Below are 19,727 nucleotides of genomic sequence, written 5' to 3'. Positions count from 1 at the left end.
TTTCGGTTGTAGGCCTTGGTGCGGCCCAATTGGCAAACCATTTCTGATCATCGCTTCTCGGCCAAATGGCTCAAGATCAAGCGTAGTGTCTGTTCTTATCTGATACGTCCCCTATTTGGGGACCATATATTAAATAGATTTTTGGAATAGGGAGTTGGAAATGGAGCTTGCTTTGTCGCACGGAACCTTCACGTGCTGTCACAATGGGGATGGAGGGTGTGGTTATGCAGATTCAAAACGCGTTGTGCACAGCTTGAACACACGCACACCGCAGAACTATCATATACAGAACTTCCAGAGTTTCTGGAAAATGTCTTCCCTGCGGCAATCTTTTGCTATGTCTCCACAGTGGGTTTCGGTTGTAGGCCTTGGTGCGGCCCAAGTGGCAAACCATTTCTGATCATCGCTTCTCGGCCAAATGGCTCAAGATCAAGCGTAGTGTCTGTTCTTATCTGATACGTCCCCTATTTGGGGACCATATATTAAATAGATTTTTGGAATAGGGAGCTGGAAATGGAGCTTGCTTTGTCGCACGGAACCTTCATGTGCTGTCACAATGGGGATGGAGGGTGTGGTTATGCAGATTCAAAACGCGTTGTGCACAGCTTGAACACACGCACACCGCAGAACTGTCATCGACAGAGCTTCCAGAGTTTCTGGAAAATGTCTTCCCTGCGGCAATCTTTTGCTATGTCTCCACAGTGGGTTTCGGTTGTAGGCCTTGGTGCGGCCCAAGTGGCAAACCATTTCTGATCATCGCTTCTTGGCCAAATGGCTCAAGATCAAGCGTAGTGTCTGCTCTTATCTGATATGTCCCCTATTTGGGGACCATATATTAAATAGATTTTTGGAATAGGGAGCTGGAAATGGAGCTTGCTTTGTCGCACGGAACCTTCACGTGCTGTCACAATGGGGATGGAGGGTGTGGTTATGCAGATTCAAAACGCGTTGTGCACAGCTTGAACACACGCACACCGCAGAACTATCATCTACAGAACTTCCAGAGTTTCTGGAAAATGTCTTCCCTGCGGCAATCTTTTGCTATGTCTCCACAGTGGGTTTCGGTTGTAGGCCTTGGTGCGGCCCAAGTGGCAAACCATTTCTGATCATCGCTTCTCGGCCAAATGGCTCAAGATCAAGCGTAGTGTCTGTTCTTATCTGATACGTCCCCTATTTGGGGACCATATATTAAATAGATTTTTGGAATAGGGAGTTGGAAATGGAGCTTGCTTTGTCGCACGGAACCTTCACGTGCTGTCACAATGGGGATGGAGGGTGTGGTTATGCAGATTCAAAACGCGTTGTGCACAGCTTGAACACACGCACACCGCAGAACTATCATCTACAGAACTTCCAGAGTTTCTGGAAAATGTCTTCCCTGCGGCAATCTTTTGCTATGTCTCCACAGTGGGTTTCGGTTGTAGGCCTTGGTGCGGCCCAAGTGGCAAACCATTTCTGATCATCGCTTCTCGGCCAAATGGCTCAAGATCAAGCGTAGTGTCTGTTCTTATCTGATACGTCCCCTATTTGGGGACCATATATTAAATAGATTTTTGGAATAGGGAGCTGGAAATGGAGCTTGCTTTGTCGCACGGAACCTTCATGTGCTGTCACAATGGGGATGGAGGGTGTGGTTATGCAGATTCAAAACGCGTTGTGCACAGCTTGAACACACGCACACCGCAGAACTGTCATCGACAGAGCTTCCAGAGTTTCTGGAAAATGTCTTCCCTGCAGCAATCTTTTGCTATGTCTCCACAGTGGGTTTCGGTTTTAGGCCTTGGTGCGGCCCAAGTGGCAACCCATTTCTGATCATCGCTTCTCGGCCAAATGGCTCAAGTTTAAGCGTAGTGTCTGTTCTTATCTGATACGTCCCCTATTTGGGGACCATATATTAAATGGATTTTTGGAATAGGGAGCTGGAAATGGAGCTTGCTTTGTCACACGGAACCTTCACGTGCTGTCACAATGGGGATGGAGGGTGTGGTTATGCAGATTCAAAACGCGTTGTGCACAGCTTGAACACACGCACACCGCAGAACTGTCATCTACAGAGCTTCCAGAGTTTTTGGAAAATGTCTTCCCTGCGGCAATCTTTTGCTATGTCTCCACAGTGGGTTTCGGTTGTAGGCCTTGGTGCGGCCCAAGTGGCAAACCATTTCTGATCATCGCTTCTCGGCCAAATGGCTCAAGATCAAGTGTAGTGTCTGTTCTTATCTGATACGTCCCCTATTTGGGGACCATATATTAAATAGATTTTTGGAATAGGGAGCTGGAAATGGAGCTTGCTTTGTCGCACGGAACCTTCACGTGCTGTCACAATGGGGATGGAGGGTGTGGTTATGCAGATTCAAAACGCGTTGTGCACAGCTTGAACACACGCACACCGCAGAACTGTCATCTACAGAGCTTCCAGAGTTTCTGGAAAATGTCTTCCCTGCGGCAATCTTTTGCTATGTCTCCACAGTGGGTTTCGGTTGTAGGCCTTGGTGTGGCCCAAGTGGCAAACCATTTCTGATCATCGCTTCTCGGCCAAATGGCTCAAGATCAAGCGTAGTGTCTGTTCTTATCTGATACGTCCCCTATTTGGGGACCATATATTAAATGGATTTTTGGAATAGGGAGCTGGAAATGGAGCTTGCTTCGTCGCACGGAACCTTCACGTGCTGTCACAATGGGGATGGAGGGTGTGGTTATGCAGATTCAAAACGCGTTGTGCACAGCTTGAACACACGCACACCACAGAACTGTCATCGACAGAGCTTCCAGAGTTTCTGGAAAATGTCTTCCCTGCGGCAATCTTTTGCTATGTCTCCACAGTGGGTTTCGGTTGTAGGCCTTGGTGCGGCCCAAGTGGCAAACCATTTCTGATCATCGCTTCTCGGCCAAATGGCTCAAGATCAAGCGTAGTGTCTGTTCTTATCTGATACGTCCCCTATTTGGGGACCATATATTAAATGGATTTTTGGAATAGGGAGCTGGAAATGGAGCTTGCTTTGTCACACTGAACCTTCACGTGCTGTCACAATGGGGATGGAGGGTGTGGTTATGCAGATTCGAAACGCTTTGTGCACAGCTTGAACACACGCACACCGCAGAACTGTCATCTACAGAGCTTCCAGAGTTTCTGGAAAATGTCTTCCCTGCGGCAATCTTTTGCTAAGTCTCCACAGTGGGTTTCGGTTGTAGGCCTTGGTGCGGCCCAAGTGGCAAACCATTTCTGATCATCGCTTCTCGGCCAAATGGCTCAAGATCAAGCGTAGAGTCTGTTCTTATCTGATACGTCCCCTATTTGGGGACCATATATTAAATGGATTTTTGGAATAGGATGCTGGAAATGGAGCTTGCTTTGTCGCACGGAACCTTCACGTGCTGTCACAATGGGGATGGAGGGTGTGGTTATGCAGATTCAAAACGCGTTGTGCACAGCTTGAACACACGCACACCGCAGAACTGTCATCTACAGAGCTTCCAGAGTTTCTGGAAAATGTCTTCCCTGCGGCAATCTTTTGCTATGTCTCCACAGTGGGTTTCGGTTGTAGGCCTTGGTGCGGCCCAAATGGCAAACCATTTCTGATCATCGCTTCTCGGCCAAATGGCTCAAGATCAAGCGTAGAGTCTGTTCTTATCTGATACGTCCCCTATTTGGGGACCATATATTAAATGGATTTTTGGAATAGGGAGCTGGCAATGGAGCTTGCTTTGTCGCACGGAACCTTCACGTGCTGTCACAATGGGGATGGAGGGTGTGGTTATGCAGATTCAAAACGCGTTGTGCACAGCTTGAACACATGCACACCGCAGAACTGTCATCTACAGAGCTTCCAGAGTTTCTGGAAAATGTCTTCCCTGCGGCAATCTTTTGCTATGTCTCCACAGTGGGTTTCGGTTGTAGGCCTTGGTGCGGCCCAATTGGCAAACCATTTCTGATCATCGCTTCTCGGCCAAATGGCTCAAGATCAAGCGTAGTGTCTGTTCTTATCTGATACGTCCCCTATTTGGGGACCATATATTAAATAGATTTTTGGAATAGGGAGTTGGAAATGGAGCTTGCTTTGTCGCACGGAACCTTCACGTGCTGTCACAATGGGGATGGAGGGTGTGGTTATGCAGATTCAAAACGTGTTGTGCACAGCTTGAACACACGCACACCGCAGAACTATCATCTACAGAACTTCCAGAGTTTCTGGAAAATGTCTTCCCTGCGGCAATCTTTTGCTATGTCTCCACAGTGGGTTTCGGTTGTAGGCCTTGGTGCGGCCCAAGTGGCAAACCATTTCTGATCATCGCTTCTCGGCCAAATGGCTCAAGATCAAGCGTAGTGTCTGTTCTTATCTGATACGTCCCCTATTTGGGGACCATATATTAAATAGATTTTTGGAATAGGGAGCTGGAAATGGAGCTTGCTTTGTCGCACGGAACCTTCATGTGCTGTCACAATGGGGATGGAGGGTGTGGTTATGCAGATTCAAAACGCGTTGTGCACAGCTTGAACACACGCACACCGCAGAACTGTCATCGACAGAGCTTCCAGAGTTTCTGGAAAATGTCTTCCCTGCGGCAATCTTTTGCTATGTCTCCACAGTGGGTTTCGGTTGTAGGCCTTGGTGCGGCCCAAGTGGCAAACCATTTCTGATCATCGCTTCTTGGCCAAATGGCTCAAGATCAAGCGTAGTGTCTGCTCTTATCTGATATGTCCCCTATTTGGGGACCATATATTAAATAGATTTTTGGAATAGGGAGCTGGAAATGGAGCTTGCTTTGTCGCACGGAACCTTCACGTGCTGTCACAATGGGGATGGAGGGTGTGGTTATGCAGATTCAAAACGCGTTGTGCACAGCTTGAACACACGCACACCGCAGAACTATCATCTACAGAACTTCCAGAGTTTCTGGAAAATGTCTTCCCTGCGGCAATCTTTTGCTATGTCTCCACAGTGGGTTTCGGTTGTAGGCCTTGGTGCGGCCCAAGTGGCAAACCATTTCTGATCATCGCTTCTCGGCCAAATGGCTCAAGATCAAGCGTAGTGTCTGTTCTTATCTGATACGTCCCTATTTGGGGACCATATATTAAATAGATTTTTGGAATAGGGAGTTGGAAATGGAGCTTGCTTTGTCGCACGGAACCTTCACGTGCTGTCACAATGGGGATGGAGGGTGTGGTTATGCAGATTCAAAACGCGTTGTGCACAGCTTGAACACACGCACACCGCAGAACTATCATCTACAGAACTTCCAGAGTTTCTGGAAAATGTCTTCCCTGCGGCAATCTTTTGCTATGTCTCCACAGTGGGTTTCGGTTGTAGGCCTTGGTGCGGCCCAAGTGGCAAACCATTTCTGATCATCGCTTCTCGGCCAAATGGCTCAAGATCAAGCGTAGTGTCTGTTCTTATCTGATACGTCCCCTATTTGGGGACCATATATTAAATAGATTTTTGGAATAGGGAGCTGGAAATGGAGCTTGCTTTGCCGCACGGAACCTTCATGTGCTGTCACAATGGGGATGGAGGGTGTGGTTATGCAGATTCAAAACGCGTTGTGCACAGCTTGAACACACGCACACCGCAGAACTGTCATCGACAGAGCTTCCAGAGTTTCTGGAAAATGTCTTCCCTGCAGCAATCTTTTGCTATGTCTCCACAGTGGGTTTCGGTTTTAGGCCTTGGTGCGGCCCAAGTGGCAACCCATTTCTGATCATCGCTTCTCGGCCAAATGGCTCAAGTTTAAGCGTAGTGTCTGTTCTTATCTGATACGTCCCCTATTTGGGGACCATATATTAAATGGATTTTTGGAATAGGGAGCTGGAAATGGAGCTTGCTTTGTCACACGGAACCTTCACGTGCTGTCACAATGGGGATGGAGGGTGTGGTTATGCAGATTCAAAACGCGTTGTGCACAGCTTGAACACACGCACACCGCAGAACTGTCATCTACAGAGCTTCCAGAGTTTTTGGAAAATGTCTTCCCTGCGGCAATCTTTTGCTATGTCTCCACAGTGGGTTTCGGTTGTAGGCCTTGGTGCGGCCCAAGTGGCAAACCATTTCTGATCATCGCTTCTCGGCCAAATGGCTCAAGATCAAGTGTAGTGTCTGTTCTTATCTGATACGTCCCCTATTTGGGGACCATATATTAAATAGATTTTTGGAATAGGGAGCTGGAAATGGAGCTTGCTTTGTCGCACGGAACCTTCACGTGCTGTCACAATGGGGATGGAGGGTGTGGTTATGCAGATTCAAAACGCGTTGTGCACAGCTTGAACACACGCAAACCGCAGAACTGTCATCTACAGAGCTTCCAGAGTTTCTGGAAAATGTCTTCCCTGCGGCAATCTTTTGCTATGTCTCCACAGTGGGTTTCGGTTGTAGGCCTTGGTGTGGCCCAAGTGGCAAACCATTTCTGATCATCGCTTCTCGGCCAAATGGCTCAAGATCAAGCGTAGTGTCTGTTCTTATCTGATACGTCCCCTATTTGGGGACCATATATTAAATGGATTTTTGGAATAGGGAGCTGGAAATGGAGCTTGCTTTGTCGCACGGAACCTTCACGTGCTGTCACAATGGGGATGGAGAGTGTGGTTATGCAGATTCAAAACGCGTTGTGCACAGCTTGAACACACGCACACCACAGAACTGTCATCGACAGAGCTTCCAGAGTTTCTGGAAAATGTCTTCCCTGCGGCAATCTTTTGCTATGTCTCCACAGTGGGTTTCGGTTGTAGGCCTTGGTGCGGCCCAAGTGGCAAACCATTTCTGATCATCGCTTCTCGGCCAAATGGCTCAAGATCAAGCGTAGTGTCTGTTCTTATCTGATACGTCCCCTATTTGGGGACCATATAATAAATGGATTTTTGGAATAGGGAGCTGGAAATGGAGCTTGCTTTGTCACACGGAACCTTCACGTGCTGTCACAATGGGGATGGAGGGTGTGGTTATGCAGATTCGAAACGCGTTGTGCACAGCTTGAACACACGCACACCGCAGAACTGTCATCTACAGAGCTTCCAGAGTTTCTGGAAAATGTCTTCCCTGCGGCAATCTTTTGCTAAGTCTCCACTGTGGGTTTCGGTTGTAGGCCTTGGTGCGGCCCAAGTGGCAAACCATTTCTGATCATCGCTTCTCGGCCAAATGGCTCAAGATCAAGCGTAGAGTCTGTTCTTATCTGATACGTCCCCTATTTGGGGACCATATATTAAATGGATTTTTGGAATAGGATGCTGGAAATGGAGCTTGCTTTGTCGCACGGAACCTTCACGTGCTGTCACAATGGGGATGGAGGGTGTGGTTATGCAGATTCAAAACGCGTTGTGCACAGCTTGAACACACGCACACCGCAGAACTGTCATCTACAGAGCTTCCAGAGTTTCTGGAAAATGTCTTCCCTGCGGCAATCTTTTGCTATGTCTCCACAGTGGGTTTCGGTTGTAGGCCTTGGTGCGGCCCAAATGGCAAACCATTTCTGATCATCGCTTCTCGGCCAAATGGCTCAAGATCAAGCGTAGAGTCTGTTCTTATCTGATACGTCCCCTATTTGGGGACCATATATTAAATGGATTTTTGGAATAGGGAGCTGGCAATGGAGCTTGCTTTGTCGCACGGAACCTTCACGTGCTGTCACAATGGGGATGGAGGGTGTGGTTATGCAGATTCGAAACGCGTTGTATACAGCTTGAACACACGCACACCGCAGAACTGTCATCTACAGAGCTTCCAAAGTTTCTGGAAAATGTCTTCCCTGCGGCAATCTTTTGCTATGTCTCCACAGTGGGTTTCGGTTGTAGGCCTTGGTGCGGCCCAAGTGGCAAACCATTTCTGATCATCGCTTCTCGGCCAAATGGCTCAAGATCAAGCGTAGAGTCTGTTCTTATCTGATACGTCCCCTATTTGGGGACCATATATTAAATGGATTTTTGGAATAGGGAGCTGGAAATGGAGCTTGCTTTGTCGCACGGAACCTTCACGTGCTGTCACAATGGGGATGGAGGGTGTGGTTATGCAGATTCAAAACGCGTTGTGCACAGCTTGAACACACGCACACCGCAGAACTGTCATCTACAGAGCTTCCAGAGTTTCTGGAAAATGTCTTCCCTGCGGCAATCTTTTGCTATGTCTCCACAGTGGGTTTCGGTTGTAGGCCTTGGTGCGGCCCAAGTGGCAAACCATTTCTCATCATCGCTTCTCGGCCAAATGGCTCAAGATCAAGCGTAGTGTCTGTTCTTATCTGATACGTACCCTATTTGGGGACCATATATTAAATAGATTTTTGGAATAGGGAACTGGAAATGGAGCTTGCTTTGTCGCACGGAACCTTCACTTGCTGTCACAATGGGGATGGAGGGTGTGGTTATGCAGATTCAAAACGTGTTGTGCACAGCTTGAACACACGCACACCGCAGAACTGTCATCTACAGAACTTCCAGAGTTTCTGGAAAATGTCTTCCCTGCGGCAATCTTTTGCTATGTCTCCACAGTGGGTTTCGGTTGTAGGCCTTGGTGCGGCCCAAGTGGCACACCATTTCTGATCATCGCTTCTCGGCCAAATGGCTCAAGATCAAGCGTAGTGTCTGTTCTTATCTGATACGTCCCCTATTTGGGGACCATATATTAAATGGATTTTTGGAATAGGGAGCTGGAAATGGAGCTTGCTTTGTCGCACGGAACCTTCACGTGCTGTCACAATGGGGATGGAGGGTGTGGTTATGCAGATTCAAAACGCGTTGTGCACAGCTTGAACACACGCACACCGCAGAACTGTCATCTACAGAGCTTCCAGAGTTTCTGGAAAATGTCTTCCCTGCGGCAATCTTTTGCTATGTCTCCAGAGTGGGTTTCAGTTGTAGGCCTTGGGGCGGCCCAAGTGGCAAACCATTTCTGATCATCGCTTCTCGGCCAAATGGCTCAAGATCAAGCGTAGTGTCTGTTCTTCTCGGATACGTCCCCTATTTGGGGACCATATATTAAATGGATTTTTGGAATAGGGAGCTGGAAATGGAGCTTGCTTTGTCACACGGAACCTTCACGTGCTGTCACAATGGGGATGGAGGGTGTGATTATGCAGATTCAAAACGCGTTGTGCACAGCTTGAACACACGCACACCGCAGAACTGTCATCGACAAAGCTTCCAGAGTTTCTGGAAAATGTCTTCCCTGCGGCAATCTTTTGCTATGTCTCCACAGTGGGTTTCGGTTGTAGGCCTTGGTGCGGCCCAAGTGGCAAACCATTTCTGATCATCGTTTCTCGGCCAAATGGCTCAAGATCAAGCGTAGTGTCTGTTCTTATCTGATACGTCCCCTATTTGGGGACCATATATTAAATAGATTTTTGGAATAGGGAGCTGGAAATGGAGCTTGCTTTGTCGCACAGAACCTTCACGTGCTGTCACAATGAGGATGGAGGGTGTGGTTATGCAGATTCAAAATGCGTTGTGCACAGCTTGAACACACGCACACCGCAGAACTGTCATCTACAGAGCTTCCAGGGTTTCTGGAAAATGTCTTCCCTGCGGCAATCTTTTGCTATGTCTCCACAGTGGGTTACGGTTGTAGGCCTTGGTGAGGCCTAAGTGGCAAACCATTTCTGATCATCGCTTCTCGGCCAAATGGCTCAAGATCAAGCGTAGTGTCTGTTCTTATCTGATACGTCCCCTATTTGGGGACCATATATTAAATGGATTTTTGGAAAACGGAGCTGGAAATGGAGCTTGCTTCGTCAGACGGAACCTACACATGCTGTCACAATGGGGATGGAGGGTGTGGTTATGCAGATTCAAAACGCGTTGTGCACAGCTTGAACACACGCACACCGCAGAACTGTCATCGACAGAGCTTCCAGAGTTTCTGGAAAATGTCTTCCCTGCGGCAATCTTTTGCTATGTCTCCACAGTGGGTTTCGGTTGTAGGCCTTGGTGCGGCCCAAGTGGCAAACCATTTCTGATCATCGCTTCTCGGCCAAATGGCTCAAGATCAAGCGTAGTGTCTGCTCTTATCTGATATGTCCCCTATTTGGGGACCATATATTAAATAGATTTTTGGAATAGGGAGCTGGAAATGGAGCATGCTTTGTCGCACGGAACCTTCACGTGCTGTCACAATGGGGATGGAGGGTGTGGTTATGCAGATTCAAAACGCGTTGTGCACAGCTTGAACACACGCACACCGCAGAACTATCATCTACAGAACCTCCAGAGTTTCTGGAAAATGTCTTCCCTGCGGCAATCTTTTGCTATGTCTCCACAGTGGGTTTCGGTTGTAGGCCTTGGTGCGGCCCAAGTGGCAAACCATTTCTGATCATCGCTTCTCGGCCAAATGGCTCAAGATCAAGCGTAGTGTCTGTTCTTATCTGATACGTCCCCTATTTGGGGACCATATATTAAATGGATTTTTGGAATAGGGAGCTGGAAATGGAGCTTGCTTTGTCACACGGAACCTTCACGTGCTGTCACAATGGGGATGGAGGGTGTGGTTATGCAGATTCAAAACGCGTTGTGCACAGCTTGAACACACGCACACTGCAGAACTGTCATCGACAGAGCTTCCAGAGTTTCTGGAAAATGTCTTCCCTGCGGCAATCTTTTGCTATGTCTCCACAGTGGGTTTCGGTTGTAGGCCTTGGTGCGGCCCAAGTGGCAAACCATTTCTGATCATCGCTTCTCGGCCAAATGGCTCAAGATCAAGCGTAGTGTCTGTTCTTATCTGATACGTCCCCTATTTGGGGACCATATATTAAATAGATTTTTGGAATAGGGAGCTGGAAATGGAGCTTGCTTTGTCACACGGAACCTTCACGTGCTGTCACAATGGGGATGGAGGGTGTGGTTATGCAGATTCAAAACGCATTGTGCACTGCTTGAACACACGCACACCGCAGAACTGTCATCTACAGAGCTTCCAGAGTTTTTGGAAAATGTCTTCCCTGCGGCAATCTTTTGCTATGTCTCCACAGTGGGTTTCGGTTGTAGGCCTTGGTGCGGCCCAAGTGGCAAACCATTTCTGATCATCGCTTCTCGGCCAAATGGCTCAAGATCAAGTGTAGTGTCTGTTCTTATCTGATACGTCCCCTATTTGGGGACCATATATTAAATAGATTTTTGGAATAGGGAGCTGGAAATGGAGCTTGCTTTGTCGCACGGAACCTTCACGTGCTGTCACAATGGGGATGGAGGGTGTGGTTATGCAGATTCAAAACGCGTTGTGCACAGCTTGAACACACGCACACCGCAGAACTGTCATCTACAGAGCTTCCAGAGTTTCTGGAAAATGTCTTCCCTGCGGCAATCTTTTGCTATGTCTCCACAGTGGGTTTCGGTTGTAGGCCTTGGTGTGGCCCAAGTGGCAAACCATTTCTGATCATCGCTTCTCGGCCAAATGGCTCAAGATCAAGCGTAGTGTCTGTTCTTATCTGATACGTCCCCTATTTGGGGACCATATATTAAATGGATTTTTGGAATAGGGAGCTGGAAATGGAGCTTGCTTCGTCGCACGGAACCTTCACGTGCTGTCACAATGGGGATGGAGGGTGTGGTTATGCAGATTCAAAACGCGTTGTGCACAGCTTGAACACACGCACACCGCAGAACTGTCATCTACAGAGCTTCCAGAGTTTCTGGAAAATGTCTTCCCTGCGGCAATCTTTTGCTATGTCTCCACAGTGGGTTTCGGTTGTAGGCCTTGGTGCGGCCCAAGTGGCAAACCATTTCTGATCATCGCTTCTCGGCCAAATGGCTCAAGATCAAGCGTAGTGTCTGTTCTTATCTGATACGTCCCCTATTTGGGGACCATATATTAAATGGATTTTTGGAATAGGGAGCTGGAAATGGAGCTTGCTTTGTCACACGGAACCTTCACGTGCTGTCACAATGGGGATGGAGGGTGTGGTTATGCAGATTCAAAACGCGTTGTGCACAGCTTGAACACACGCACACCGCAGAACTATCATCTACAGAACTTCCAGAGTTTCTGGAAAATGTCTTCCCTGCGGCAATCTTTTGCTATGTCTCCACAGTGGGTTTCAGTTGTAGGCCTTGGTGCGGCCCAAGTGGCAAACCATTTCTGATCATCGCTTCTCGGCCAAATGGCTCAAGATCAAGCGTAGTGTCTGTTCTTATCTGATACGTCCCCTATTTGGGGACCATATATTAAATAGATTTTTGGAATAGGGAGCTGGAAATGGAGCTTGCTTTGTCGCACGGAACCTTCATGTGCTGTCACAATGGGGATGGAGGGTGTGGTTTTGCAGATTCAAAACGCGTTGTGCACAGCTTGAACACACGCACACCGCAGAACTGTCATCGACAGAGCTTCCAGAGTTTCTGGAAAATGTCTTCCCTGCGGCAATCTTTTGCTATGTCTCCACAGTGGGTTTCGGTTGTAGGCCTTGGTGTGGCCCAAGTGGCAAACCATTTCTGATCATCGCTTCTCGGCCAAATGGCTCAAGATCAAGCGTAGTGTCTGTTCTTATCTGATACGTCCCCTATTTGGGGACCATATATTAAATGGATTTTTGGAATAGGGAGCTGGAAATGGAGCTTGCTTCGTCGCACGGAACCTTCACGTGCTGTCACAATGGGGATGGAGGGTGTGGTTATGCAGATTCAAAACGCGTTGTGCACAGCTTGAACACACGCACACCGCAGAACTGTCATCTACAGAGCTTCCAGAGTTTCTGGAAAATGTCTTCCCTGCGGCAATCTTTTGCTATGTCTCCACAGTGGGTTTCGGTTGTAGGCCTTGGTGCGGCCCAAGTGGCAAACCATTTCTGATCATCGCTTCTCGGCCAAATGGCTCAAGATCAAGCGTAGTGTCTGTTCTTATCTGATACGTCCCCTATTTGGGGACCATATATTAAATGGATTTTTGGAATAGGGAGCTGGAAATGGAGCTTGCTTTGTCACACGGAACCTTCACGTGCTGTCACAATGGGGATGGAGGGTGTGGTTATGCAGATTCAAAACGCGTTGTGCACAGCTTGAACACACGCACACCGCAGAACTATCATCTACAGAACTTCCAGAGTTTCTGGAAAATGTCTTCCCTGCGGCAATCTTTTGCTATGTCTCCACAGTGGGTTTCGGTTGTAGGCCTTGGTGCGGCCCAAGTGGCAAACCATTTCTGATCATCGCTTCTCGGCCAAATGGCTCAAGATCAAGCGTAGTGTCTGTTCTTATCTGATACGTCCCCTATTTGGGGACCATATATTAAATAGATTTTTGGAATAGGGAGCTGGAAATGGAGCTTGCTTTGTCGCACGGAACCTTCATGTGCTGTCACAATGGGGATGGAGGGTGTGGTTTTGCAGATTCAAAACGCGTTGTGCACAGCTTGAACACACGCACACCGCAGAACTGTCATCGACAGAGCTTCCAGAGTTTCTGGAAAATGTCTTCCCTGCGGCAATCTTTTGCTATGTCTCCACAGTGGGTTTCGGTTGTAGGCCTTGGTGCGGCCCAAGTGGCAAACCATTTCTGATCATCGCTTCTTGGCCAAATGGCTCAAGATCAAGCGTAGTGTCTGCTCTTATCTGATATGTCCCCTATTTGGGGACCATATATTAAATAGATTTTTGGAATAGGGAGCTGGAAATGGAGCTTGCTTTGTCGCACGGAACCTTCACGTGCTGTCACAATGGGGATGGAGGGTGTGGTTATGCAGATTCAAAACGCGTTGTGCACAGCTTGAACACACGCACACCGCAGAACTATCATCTACAGAACTTCCAGAGTTTCTGGAAAATGTCTTCCCTGCGGCAATCTTTTGCTATGTCTCCACAGTGGGTTTCGGTTGTAGGCCTTGGTGCGGCCCAAGTGGCAAACCATTTCTGATCATCGCTTCTCGGCCAAATGGCTCAAGATCAAGCGTAGTGTCTGTTCTTATCTGATACGTCCCCTATTTGGGGACCATATATTAAATAGATTTTTGGAATAGGGAGTTGGAAATGGAGCTTGCTTTGTCGCACGGAACCTTCACGTGCTGTCACAATGGGGATGGAGGGTGTGGTTATGCAGATTCAAAACGCGTTGTGCACAGCTTGAACACACGCACACCGCAGAACTATCATCTACAGAACTTCCAGAGTTTCTGGAAAATGTCTTCCCTGCGGCAATCTTTTGCTATGTCTCCACAGTGGGTTTCGGTTGTAGGCCTTGGTGCGGCCCAAGTGGCAAACCATTTCTGATCATCGCTTCTCGGCCAAATGGCTCAAGATCAAGCGTAGTGTCTGTTCTTATCTGATACGTCCCCTATTTGGGGACCATATATTAAATAGATTTTTGGAATAGGGAGCTGGAAATGGAGCTTGCTTTGTCGCACGGAACCTTCATGTGCTGTCACAATGGGGATGGAGGGTGTGGTATGCAGATTCAAAACGCGTTGTGCACAGCTTGAACACACGCACACCGCAGAACTGTCATCGACAGAGCTTCCAGAGTTTCTGGAAAATGTCTTCCCTGCAGCAATCTTTTGCTATGTCTCCACAGTGGGTTTCGGTTTTAGGCCTTGGTGCGGCCCAAGTGGCAACCCATTTCTGATCATCGCTTCTCGGCCAAATGGCTCAAGTTTAAGCGTAGTGTCTGTTCTTATCTGATACGTCCCCTATTTGGGGACCATATATTAAATGGATTTTTGGAATAGGGAGCTGGAAATGGAGCTTGCTTTGTCACACGGAACCTTCACGTGCTGTCACAATGGGGATGGAGGGTGTGGTTATGCAGATTCAAAACGCGTTGTGCACAGCTTGAACACACGCACACCGCAGAACTGTCATCTACAGAGCTTCCAGAGTTTTTGGAAAATGTCTTCCCTGCGGCAATCTTTTGCTATGTCTCCACAGTGGGTTTCGGTTGTAGGCCTTGGTGCGGCCCAAGTGGCAAACCATTTCTGATCATCGCTTCTCGGCCAAATGGCTCAAGATCAAGTGTAGTGTCTGTTCTTATCTGATACGTCCCCTATTTGGGGACCATATATTAAATAGATTTTTGGAATAGGGAGCTGGAAATGGAGCTTGCTTTGTCGCACGGAACCTTCACGTGCTGTCACAATGGGGATGGAGGGTGTGGTTATGCAGATTCAAAACGCGTTGTGCACAGCTTGAACACACGCACACAGCAGAACTGTCATCTACAGAGCTTCCAGAGTTTCTGGAAAATGTCTTCCCTGCGGCAATCTTTTGCTATGTCTCCACAGTGGGTTTCGGTTGTAGGCCTTGGTGTGGCCCAAGTGGCAAACCATTTCTGATCATCGCTTCTCGGCCAAATGGCTCAAGATCAAGCGTAGTGTCTGTTCTTATCTGATACGTCCCCTATTTGGGGACCATATATTAAATGGATTTTTGGAATAGGGAGCTGGAAATGGAGCTTGCTTCGTCGCACGGAACCTTCACGTGCTGTCACAATGGGGATGGAGGGTGTGGTTATGCAGATTCAAAACGCGTTGTGCACAGCTTGAACACACGCACACCACAGAACTGTCATCGACAGAGCTTCCAGAGTTTCTGGAAAATGTCTTCCCTGCGGCAATCTTTTGCTATGTCTCCACAGTGGGTTTCGGTTGTAGGCCTTGGTGCGGCCCAAGTGGCAAACCATTTCTGATCATCGCTTCTCGGCCAAATGGCTCAAGATCAAGCGTAGTGTCTGTTCTTATCTGATACGTCCCCTATTTGGGGACCATATATTAAATGGATTTTTGGAATAGGGAGCTGGAAATGGAGCTTGCTTTGTCACACGGAACCTTCACGTGCTGTCACAATGGGGATGGAGGGTGTGGTTATGCAGATTCGAAACGCGTTGTGCACAGCTTGAACACACGCACACCGCAGAACTGTCATCTACAGAGCTTCCAGAGTTTCTGGAAAATGTCTTCCCTGCGGCAATCTTTTGCTAAGTCTCCACAGTGGGTTTCGGTTGTAGGCCTTGGTGCGGCCCAAGTGGCAAACCATTTCTGATCATCGCTTCTCGGCCAAATGGCTCAAGATCAAGCGTAGAGTCTGTTCTTATCTGATACGTCCCCTATTTGGGGACCATATATTAAATGGATTTTTGGAATAGGATGCTGGAAATGGAGCTTGCTTTGTCGCACGGAACCTTCACGTGCTGTCACAATGGGGATGGAGGGTGTGGTTATGCAGATTCAAAACGCGTTGTGCACAGCTTGAACACACGCACACCGCAGAACTGTCATCTACAGAGCTTCCAGAGTTTCTGGAAAATGTCTTCCCTGCGGCAATCTTTTGCTATGTCTCCACAGTGGGTTTCGGTTGTAGGCCTTGGTGCGGCCCAAATGGCAAACCATTTCTGATCATCGCTTCTCGGCCAAATGGCTCAAGATCAAGCGTAGAGTCTGTTCTTATCTGATACGTCCCCTATTTGGGGACCATATATTAAATGGATTTTTGGAATAGGGAGCTGGCAATGGAGCTTGCTTTGTCGCACGGAACCTTCACGTGCTGTCACAATGGGGATGGAGGGTGTGGTTATGCAGATTCGAAACGCGTTGTATACAGCTTGAACACACGCACACCGCAGAACTGTCATCTACAGAGCTTCCAAAGTTTCTGGAAAATGTCTTCCCTGCGGCAATCTTTTGCTATGTCTCCACAGTGGGTTTCGGTTGTAGGCCTTGGTGCGGCCCAAGTGGCAAACCATTTCTGATCATCGCTTCTCGGCCAAATGGCTCAAGATCAAGCGTAGAGTCTGTTCTTATCTGATACGTCCCCTATTTGGGGACCATATATTAAATGGATTTTTGGAATAGGGAGCTGGAAATGGAGCTTGCTTTGTCGCACGGAACCTTCACGTGCTGTCACAATGGGGATGGAGGGTGTGGTTATGCAGATTCAAAACGCGTTGTGCACAGCTTGAACACACGCACACCGCAGAACTGTCATCTACAGAGCTTCCAGAGTTTCTGGAAAATGTCTTCCCTGCGGCAATCTTTTGCTATGTCTCCACAGTGGGTTTCGGTTGTAGGCCTTGGTGCGGCCCAAGTGGCAAACCATTTCTGATCATCGCTTCTCGGCCAAATGGCTCAAGATCAAGCGTAGTGTCTGTTCTTATCTGATACGTACCCTATTTGGGGACCATATATTAAATAGATTTTTGGAATAGGGAACTGGAAATGGAGCTTGCTTTGTCGCACGGAACCTTCACTTGCTGTCACAATGGGGATGGAGGGTGTGGTTATGCAGATTCAAAACGCGTTGTGCACAGCTTGAACACACGCACACCGCAGAACTGTCATCTACAGAACTTCCAGAGTTTCTGGAAAATGTCTTCCCTGCGGCAATCTTTTGCTATGTCTCCACAGTGGGTTTCGGTTGTAGGCCTTGGTGCGGCCCAAGTGGCACACCATTTCTGATCATCGCTTCTCGGCCAAATGGCTCAAGATCAAGCGTAGTGTCTGTTCTTATCTGATACGTCCCCTATTTGGGGACCATATATTAAATGGATTTTTGGAATAGGGAGCTGGAAATGGAGCTTGCTTTGTCGCACGGAACCTTCACGTGCTGTCACAATGGGGATGGAGGGTGTGGTTATGCAGATTCAAAACGCGTTGTGCACAGCTTGAACACACGCACACCGCAGAACTGTCATCTACAGAGCTTCCAGAGTTTCTGGAAAATGTCTTCCCTGCGGCAATCTTTTGCTATGTCTCCACAGTGGGTTTCAGTTGTAGGCCTTGGGGCGGCCCAAGTGGCAAACCATTTCTGATCATCGCTTCTCGGCCAAATGGCTCAAGATCAAGCGTAGTGTCTGTTCTTCTCGGATACGTCCCCTATTTGGGGACCATATATTAAATGGATTTTTGGAATAGGGAGCTGGAAATGGAGCTTGCTTTGTCACACGGAACCTTCACGTGCTGTCACAATGGGGATGGAGGGTGTGATTATGCAGATTCAAAACGCGTTGTGCACAGCTTGAACACACGCACACCGCAGAACTGTCATCGACAAAGCTTCCAGAGTTTCTGGAAAATGTCTTCCCTGCGGCAATCTTTTGCTATGTCTCCACAGTGGGTTTCGGTTGTAGGCCTTGGTGCGGCCCAAGTGGCAAACCATTTCTGATCATCGTTTCTCGGCCAAATGGCTCAAGATCAAGCGTAGTGTCTGTTCTTATCTGATACGTCCCCTATTTGGGGACCATATATTAAATAGATTTTTGGAATAGGGAGCTGGAAATGGAGCTTGCTTTGTCGCACAGAACCTTCACGTGCTGTCACAATGGGGATGGAGGGTGTGGTTATGCAGATTCAAAATGCGTTGTCCACAGCTTGAACACACGCACACCGCAGAACTGTCATCTACAGAGCTTCCAGGGTTTCTGGAAAATGTCTTCCCTGCGGCAATCTTTTGCTATGTCTCCACAGTGGGTTACGGTTGTAGGCCTTGGTGAGGCCTAAGTGGCAAACCATTTCTGATCATCGCTTCTCGGCCAAATGGCTCAAGATCAAGCGTAGTGTCTGTTCTTATCTGATACGTCCCCTATTTGGGGACCATATATTAAATGGATTTTTGGAATACGGAGCTGGAAATGGAGCTTGCTTCGTCGGACGGAACCTTCACATGCTGTCACAATGGGGATGGAGGGTGTGGTTATGCAGATTCAAAACGCGTTGTGCACAGCTTGAACACACGCACACCGCAGAACTGTCATCGACAGAGCTTCCAGAGTTTCTGGAAAATGTCTTCCCTGCGGCAATCTTTTGCTATGTCTCCACAGTGGGTTTCGGTTGTAGGCCTTGGTGCGGCCCAAGTGGCAAACCATTTCTGATCATCGCTTCTCGGCCAAATGGCTCAAGATCAAGCGTAGTGTCTGTTCTTATCTGATACGTCCCCTATTTGGGGACCATATATTAAATAGATTTTTGGAATAGGGAGTTGGAAATGGAGCTTGCTTTGTCGCACGGAACCTTCACGTGCTGTCACAATGGGGATGGAGGGTGTGGTTATGCAGATTCAAAACGCGTTGTATACAGCTTGAACACACGCACACCGCAGAACTATCATCTACAGAACTTCCAGAGTTTCTGGAAAATGTCTTCCCTGCGGCAATCTTTTGCTATGTCTCCACAGTGGGTTTCGGTTGTAGGCCTTGGTGCGGCCCAAGTGGCAAACCATTTCTGATCATCGCTTCTCGGCCAAATGGCTCAAGATCAAGCGTAGTGTCTGTTCTTATCTGATACGTCCCCTATTTGGGGACCATATATTAAATAGATTTTTGGAATAGGGAGCTGGAAATGGAGCTTGCTTTGTCGCACGGAACCTTCATGTGCTGTCACAATGGGGATGGAGGGTGTGGTTATGCAGATTCAAAACGCGTTGTGCACAGCTTGAACACACGCACACCGCAGAACTGTCATCGACAGAGCTTCCAGAGTTTCTGGAAAATGTCTTCCCTGCGGCAATCTTTTGCTATGTCTCCACAGTGGGTTTCGGTTGTAGGCCTTGGTGTGGCCCAAGTGGCAAACCATTTCTGATCATCGCTTCTCGGCCAAATGGCTCAAGATCAAGCGTAGTGTCTGTTCTTATCTGATACGTCCCCTATTTGGGGACCATATATTAAATGGATTTTTGGAATAGGGAGCTGGAAATGGAGCTTGCTTCGTCGCACGGAACCTTCACGTGCTGTCACAATGGGGATGGAGGGTGTGGTTATGCAGATTCAAAACGCGTTGTGCACAGCTTGAACACACGCACACCACAGAACTGTCATCGACAGAGCTTCCAGAGTTTCTGGAAAATGT

The 19,727-nt window shown here is 48.1% G+C and overlaps 56 pseudogenes; all 56 read left to right on the top strand.

The window, feature by feature from the left end:
- The first annotated feature begins 49 nt into the window (after positions 1 to 49).
- Positions 50 to 225, top strand: LOC143760319 (U2 spliceosomal RNA; annotated as a pseudogene).
- A 177-nt stretch (positions 226 to 402) lies between these two features.
- On the top strand, positions 403 to 578 carry LOC143818879 (U2 spliceosomal RNA; annotated as a pseudogene).
- Positions 579 to 755: 177 nt separating this feature from the next.
- Positions 756 to 931, top strand: LOC143761981 (U2 spliceosomal RNA; annotated as a pseudogene).
- Positions 932 to 1,108: 177 nt separating this feature from the next.
- LOC143760318 (U2 spliceosomal RNA) lies at positions 1,109 to 1,284 on the top strand (annotated as a pseudogene).
- A 177-nt stretch (positions 1,285 to 1,461) lies between these two features.
- On the top strand, positions 1,462 to 1,637 carry LOC143818878 (U2 spliceosomal RNA; annotated as a pseudogene).
- A 177-nt stretch (positions 1,638 to 1,814) lies between these two features.
- LOC143763105 (U2 spliceosomal RNA) lies at positions 1,815 to 1,990 on the top strand (annotated as a pseudogene).
- Positions 1,991 to 2,167: 177 nt separating this feature from the next.
- LOC143761159 (U2 spliceosomal RNA) lies at positions 2,168 to 2,343 on the top strand (annotated as a pseudogene).
- A 177-nt stretch (positions 2,344 to 2,520) lies between these two features.
- LOC143763895 (U2 spliceosomal RNA) lies at positions 2,521 to 2,696 on the top strand (annotated as a pseudogene).
- Positions 2,697 to 2,873: 177 nt separating this feature from the next.
- On the top strand, positions 2,874 to 3,049 carry LOC143762538 (U2 spliceosomal RNA; annotated as a pseudogene).
- Positions 3,050 to 3,226: 177 nt separating this feature from the next.
- LOC143761834 (U2 spliceosomal RNA) lies at positions 3,227 to 3,402 on the top strand (annotated as a pseudogene).
- A 177-nt stretch (positions 3,403 to 3,579) lies between these two features.
- On the top strand, positions 3,580 to 3,755 carry LOC143762107 (U2 spliceosomal RNA; annotated as a pseudogene).
- Positions 3,756 to 3,932: 177 nt separating this feature from the next.
- Positions 3,933 to 4,108, top strand: LOC143760269 (U2 spliceosomal RNA; annotated as a pseudogene).
- A 177-nt stretch (positions 4,109 to 4,285) lies between these two features.
- Positions 4,286 to 4,461, top strand: LOC143818877 (U2 spliceosomal RNA; annotated as a pseudogene).
- Positions 4,462 to 4,638: 177 nt separating this feature from the next.
- Positions 4,639 to 4,814, top strand: LOC143761979 (U2 spliceosomal RNA; annotated as a pseudogene).
- A 177-nt stretch (positions 4,815 to 4,991) lies between these two features.
- Positions 4,992 to 5,166, top strand: LOC143762496 (U2 spliceosomal RNA; annotated as a pseudogene).
- Positions 5,167 to 5,343: 177 nt separating this feature from the next.
- Positions 5,344 to 5,519, top strand: LOC143762358 (U2 spliceosomal RNA; annotated as a pseudogene).
- A 177-nt stretch (positions 5,520 to 5,696) lies between these two features.
- LOC143763103 (U2 spliceosomal RNA) lies at positions 5,697 to 5,872 on the top strand (annotated as a pseudogene).
- Positions 5,873 to 6,049: 177 nt separating this feature from the next.
- LOC143761148 (U2 spliceosomal RNA) lies at positions 6,050 to 6,225 on the top strand (annotated as a pseudogene).
- Positions 6,226 to 6,402: 177 nt separating this feature from the next.
- Positions 6,403 to 6,580, top strand: LOC143818957 (U2 spliceosomal RNA; annotated as a pseudogene).
- A 175-nt stretch (positions 6,581 to 6,755) lies between these two features.
- On the top strand, positions 6,756 to 6,931 carry LOC143762377 (U2 spliceosomal RNA; annotated as a pseudogene).
- A 177-nt stretch (positions 6,932 to 7,108) lies between these two features.
- Positions 7,109 to 7,284, top strand: LOC143761833 (U2 spliceosomal RNA; annotated as a pseudogene).
- A 177-nt stretch (positions 7,285 to 7,461) lies between these two features.
- On the top strand, positions 7,462 to 7,637 carry LOC143762105 (U2 spliceosomal RNA; annotated as a pseudogene).
- A 177-nt stretch (positions 7,638 to 7,814) lies between these two features.
- Positions 7,815 to 7,990, top strand: LOC143761574 (U2 spliceosomal RNA; annotated as a pseudogene).
- Positions 7,991 to 8,167: 177 nt separating this feature from the next.
- Positions 8,168 to 8,344, top strand: LOC143762187 (U2 spliceosomal RNA; annotated as a pseudogene).
- A 176-nt stretch (positions 8,345 to 8,520) lies between these two features.
- On the top strand, positions 8,521 to 8,696 carry LOC143759986 (U2 spliceosomal RNA; annotated as a pseudogene).
- Positions 8,697 to 8,873: 177 nt separating this feature from the next.
- Positions 8,874 to 9,052, top strand: LOC143762646 (U2 spliceosomal RNA; annotated as a pseudogene).
- Positions 9,053 to 9,226: 174 nt separating this feature from the next.
- LOC143760190 (U2 spliceosomal RNA) lies at positions 9,227 to 9,402 on the top strand (annotated as a pseudogene).
- Positions 9,403 to 9,579: 177 nt separating this feature from the next.
- Positions 9,580 to 9,759, top strand: LOC143760138 (U2 spliceosomal RNA; annotated as a pseudogene).
- A 173-nt stretch (positions 9,760 to 9,932) lies between these two features.
- LOC143762708 (U2 spliceosomal RNA) lies at positions 9,933 to 10,108 on the top strand (annotated as a pseudogene).
- A 177-nt stretch (positions 10,109 to 10,285) lies between these two features.
- On the top strand, positions 10,286 to 10,461 carry LOC143760968 (U2 spliceosomal RNA; annotated as a pseudogene).
- A 177-nt stretch (positions 10,462 to 10,638) lies between these two features.
- On the top strand, positions 10,639 to 10,814 carry LOC143760666 (U2 spliceosomal RNA; annotated as a pseudogene).
- Positions 10,815 to 10,991: 177 nt separating this feature from the next.
- LOC143761136 (U2 spliceosomal RNA) lies at positions 10,992 to 11,167 on the top strand (annotated as a pseudogene).
- Positions 11,168 to 11,344: 177 nt separating this feature from the next.
- On the top strand, positions 11,345 to 11,520 carry LOC143763883 (U2 spliceosomal RNA; annotated as a pseudogene).
- A 177-nt stretch (positions 11,521 to 11,697) lies between these two features.
- LOC143760967 (U2 spliceosomal RNA) lies at positions 11,698 to 11,873 on the top strand (annotated as a pseudogene).
- A 177-nt stretch (positions 11,874 to 12,050) lies between these two features.
- LOC143762863 (U2 spliceosomal RNA) lies at positions 12,051 to 12,226 on the top strand (annotated as a pseudogene).
- Positions 12,227 to 12,403: 177 nt separating this feature from the next.
- Positions 12,404 to 12,579, top strand: LOC143763872 (U2 spliceosomal RNA; annotated as a pseudogene).
- Positions 12,580 to 12,756: 177 nt separating this feature from the next.
- On the top strand, positions 12,757 to 12,932 carry LOC143760966 (U2 spliceosomal RNA; annotated as a pseudogene).
- A 177-nt stretch (positions 12,933 to 13,109) lies between these two features.
- LOC143762852 (U2 spliceosomal RNA) lies at positions 13,110 to 13,285 on the top strand (annotated as a pseudogene).
- Positions 13,286 to 13,462: 177 nt separating this feature from the next.
- LOC143761978 (U2 spliceosomal RNA) lies at positions 13,463 to 13,638 on the top strand (annotated as a pseudogene).
- A 177-nt stretch (positions 13,639 to 13,815) lies between these two features.
- On the top strand, positions 13,816 to 13,991 carry LOC143760317 (U2 spliceosomal RNA; annotated as a pseudogene).
- Positions 13,992 to 14,168: 177 nt separating this feature from the next.
- On the top strand, positions 14,169 to 14,344 carry LOC143818785 (U2 spliceosomal RNA; annotated as a pseudogene).
- A 176-nt stretch (positions 14,345 to 14,520) lies between these two features.
- LOC143763102 (U2 spliceosomal RNA) lies at positions 14,521 to 14,696 on the top strand (annotated as a pseudogene).
- A 177-nt stretch (positions 14,697 to 14,873) lies between these two features.
- On the top strand, positions 14,874 to 15,049 carry LOC143761125 (U2 spliceosomal RNA; annotated as a pseudogene).
- A 177-nt stretch (positions 15,050 to 15,226) lies between these two features.
- LOC143763861 (U2 spliceosomal RNA) lies at positions 15,227 to 15,402 on the top strand (annotated as a pseudogene).
- A 177-nt stretch (positions 15,403 to 15,579) lies between these two features.
- LOC143760965 (U2 spliceosomal RNA) lies at positions 15,580 to 15,755 on the top strand (annotated as a pseudogene).
- Positions 15,756 to 15,932: 177 nt separating this feature from the next.
- On the top strand, positions 15,933 to 16,108 carry LOC143761831 (U2 spliceosomal RNA; annotated as a pseudogene).
- A 177-nt stretch (positions 16,109 to 16,285) lies between these two features.
- LOC143762104 (U2 spliceosomal RNA) lies at positions 16,286 to 16,461 on the top strand (annotated as a pseudogene).
- Positions 16,462 to 16,638: 177 nt separating this feature from the next.
- On the top strand, positions 16,639 to 16,814 carry LOC143761573 (U2 spliceosomal RNA; annotated as a pseudogene).
- Positions 16,815 to 16,991: 177 nt separating this feature from the next.
- On the top strand, positions 16,992 to 17,168 carry LOC143762240 (U2 spliceosomal RNA; annotated as a pseudogene).
- A 176-nt stretch (positions 17,169 to 17,344) lies between these two features.
- LOC143759985 (U2 spliceosomal RNA) lies at positions 17,345 to 17,520 on the top strand (annotated as a pseudogene).
- Positions 17,521 to 17,697: 177 nt separating this feature from the next.
- Positions 17,698 to 17,876, top strand: LOC143762645 (U2 spliceosomal RNA; annotated as a pseudogene).
- Positions 17,877 to 18,050: 174 nt separating this feature from the next.
- On the top strand, positions 18,051 to 18,226 carry LOC143760577 (U2 spliceosomal RNA; annotated as a pseudogene).
- A 177-nt stretch (positions 18,227 to 18,403) lies between these two features.
- Positions 18,404 to 18,581, top strand: LOC143759442 (U2 spliceosomal RNA; annotated as a pseudogene).
- A 175-nt stretch (positions 18,582 to 18,756) lies between these two features.
- LOC143760399 (U2 spliceosomal RNA) lies at positions 18,757 to 18,932 on the top strand (annotated as a pseudogene).
- Positions 18,933 to 19,109: 177 nt separating this feature from the next.
- Positions 19,110 to 19,285, top strand: LOC143818876 (U2 spliceosomal RNA; annotated as a pseudogene).
- A 177-nt stretch (positions 19,286 to 19,462) lies between these two features.
- Positions 19,463 to 19,638, top strand: LOC143763849 (U2 spliceosomal RNA; annotated as a pseudogene).
- The last annotated feature ends 89 nt before the right edge of the window (positions 19,639 to 19,727 follow it).

The sequence above is a fragment of the Ranitomeya variabilis genome, chromosome 3 (assembly GCF_051348905.1).
Source record: "Ranitomeya variabilis isolate aRanVar5 chromosome 3, aRanVar5.hap1, whole genome shotgun sequence".
NCBI classification, from domain to species: domain Eukaryota; kingdom Metazoa; phylum Chordata; class Amphibia; order Anura; family Dendrobatidae; genus Ranitomeya; species Ranitomeya variabilis.
This window is presented reverse-complemented; position numbering and strand designations above follow the sequence as displayed.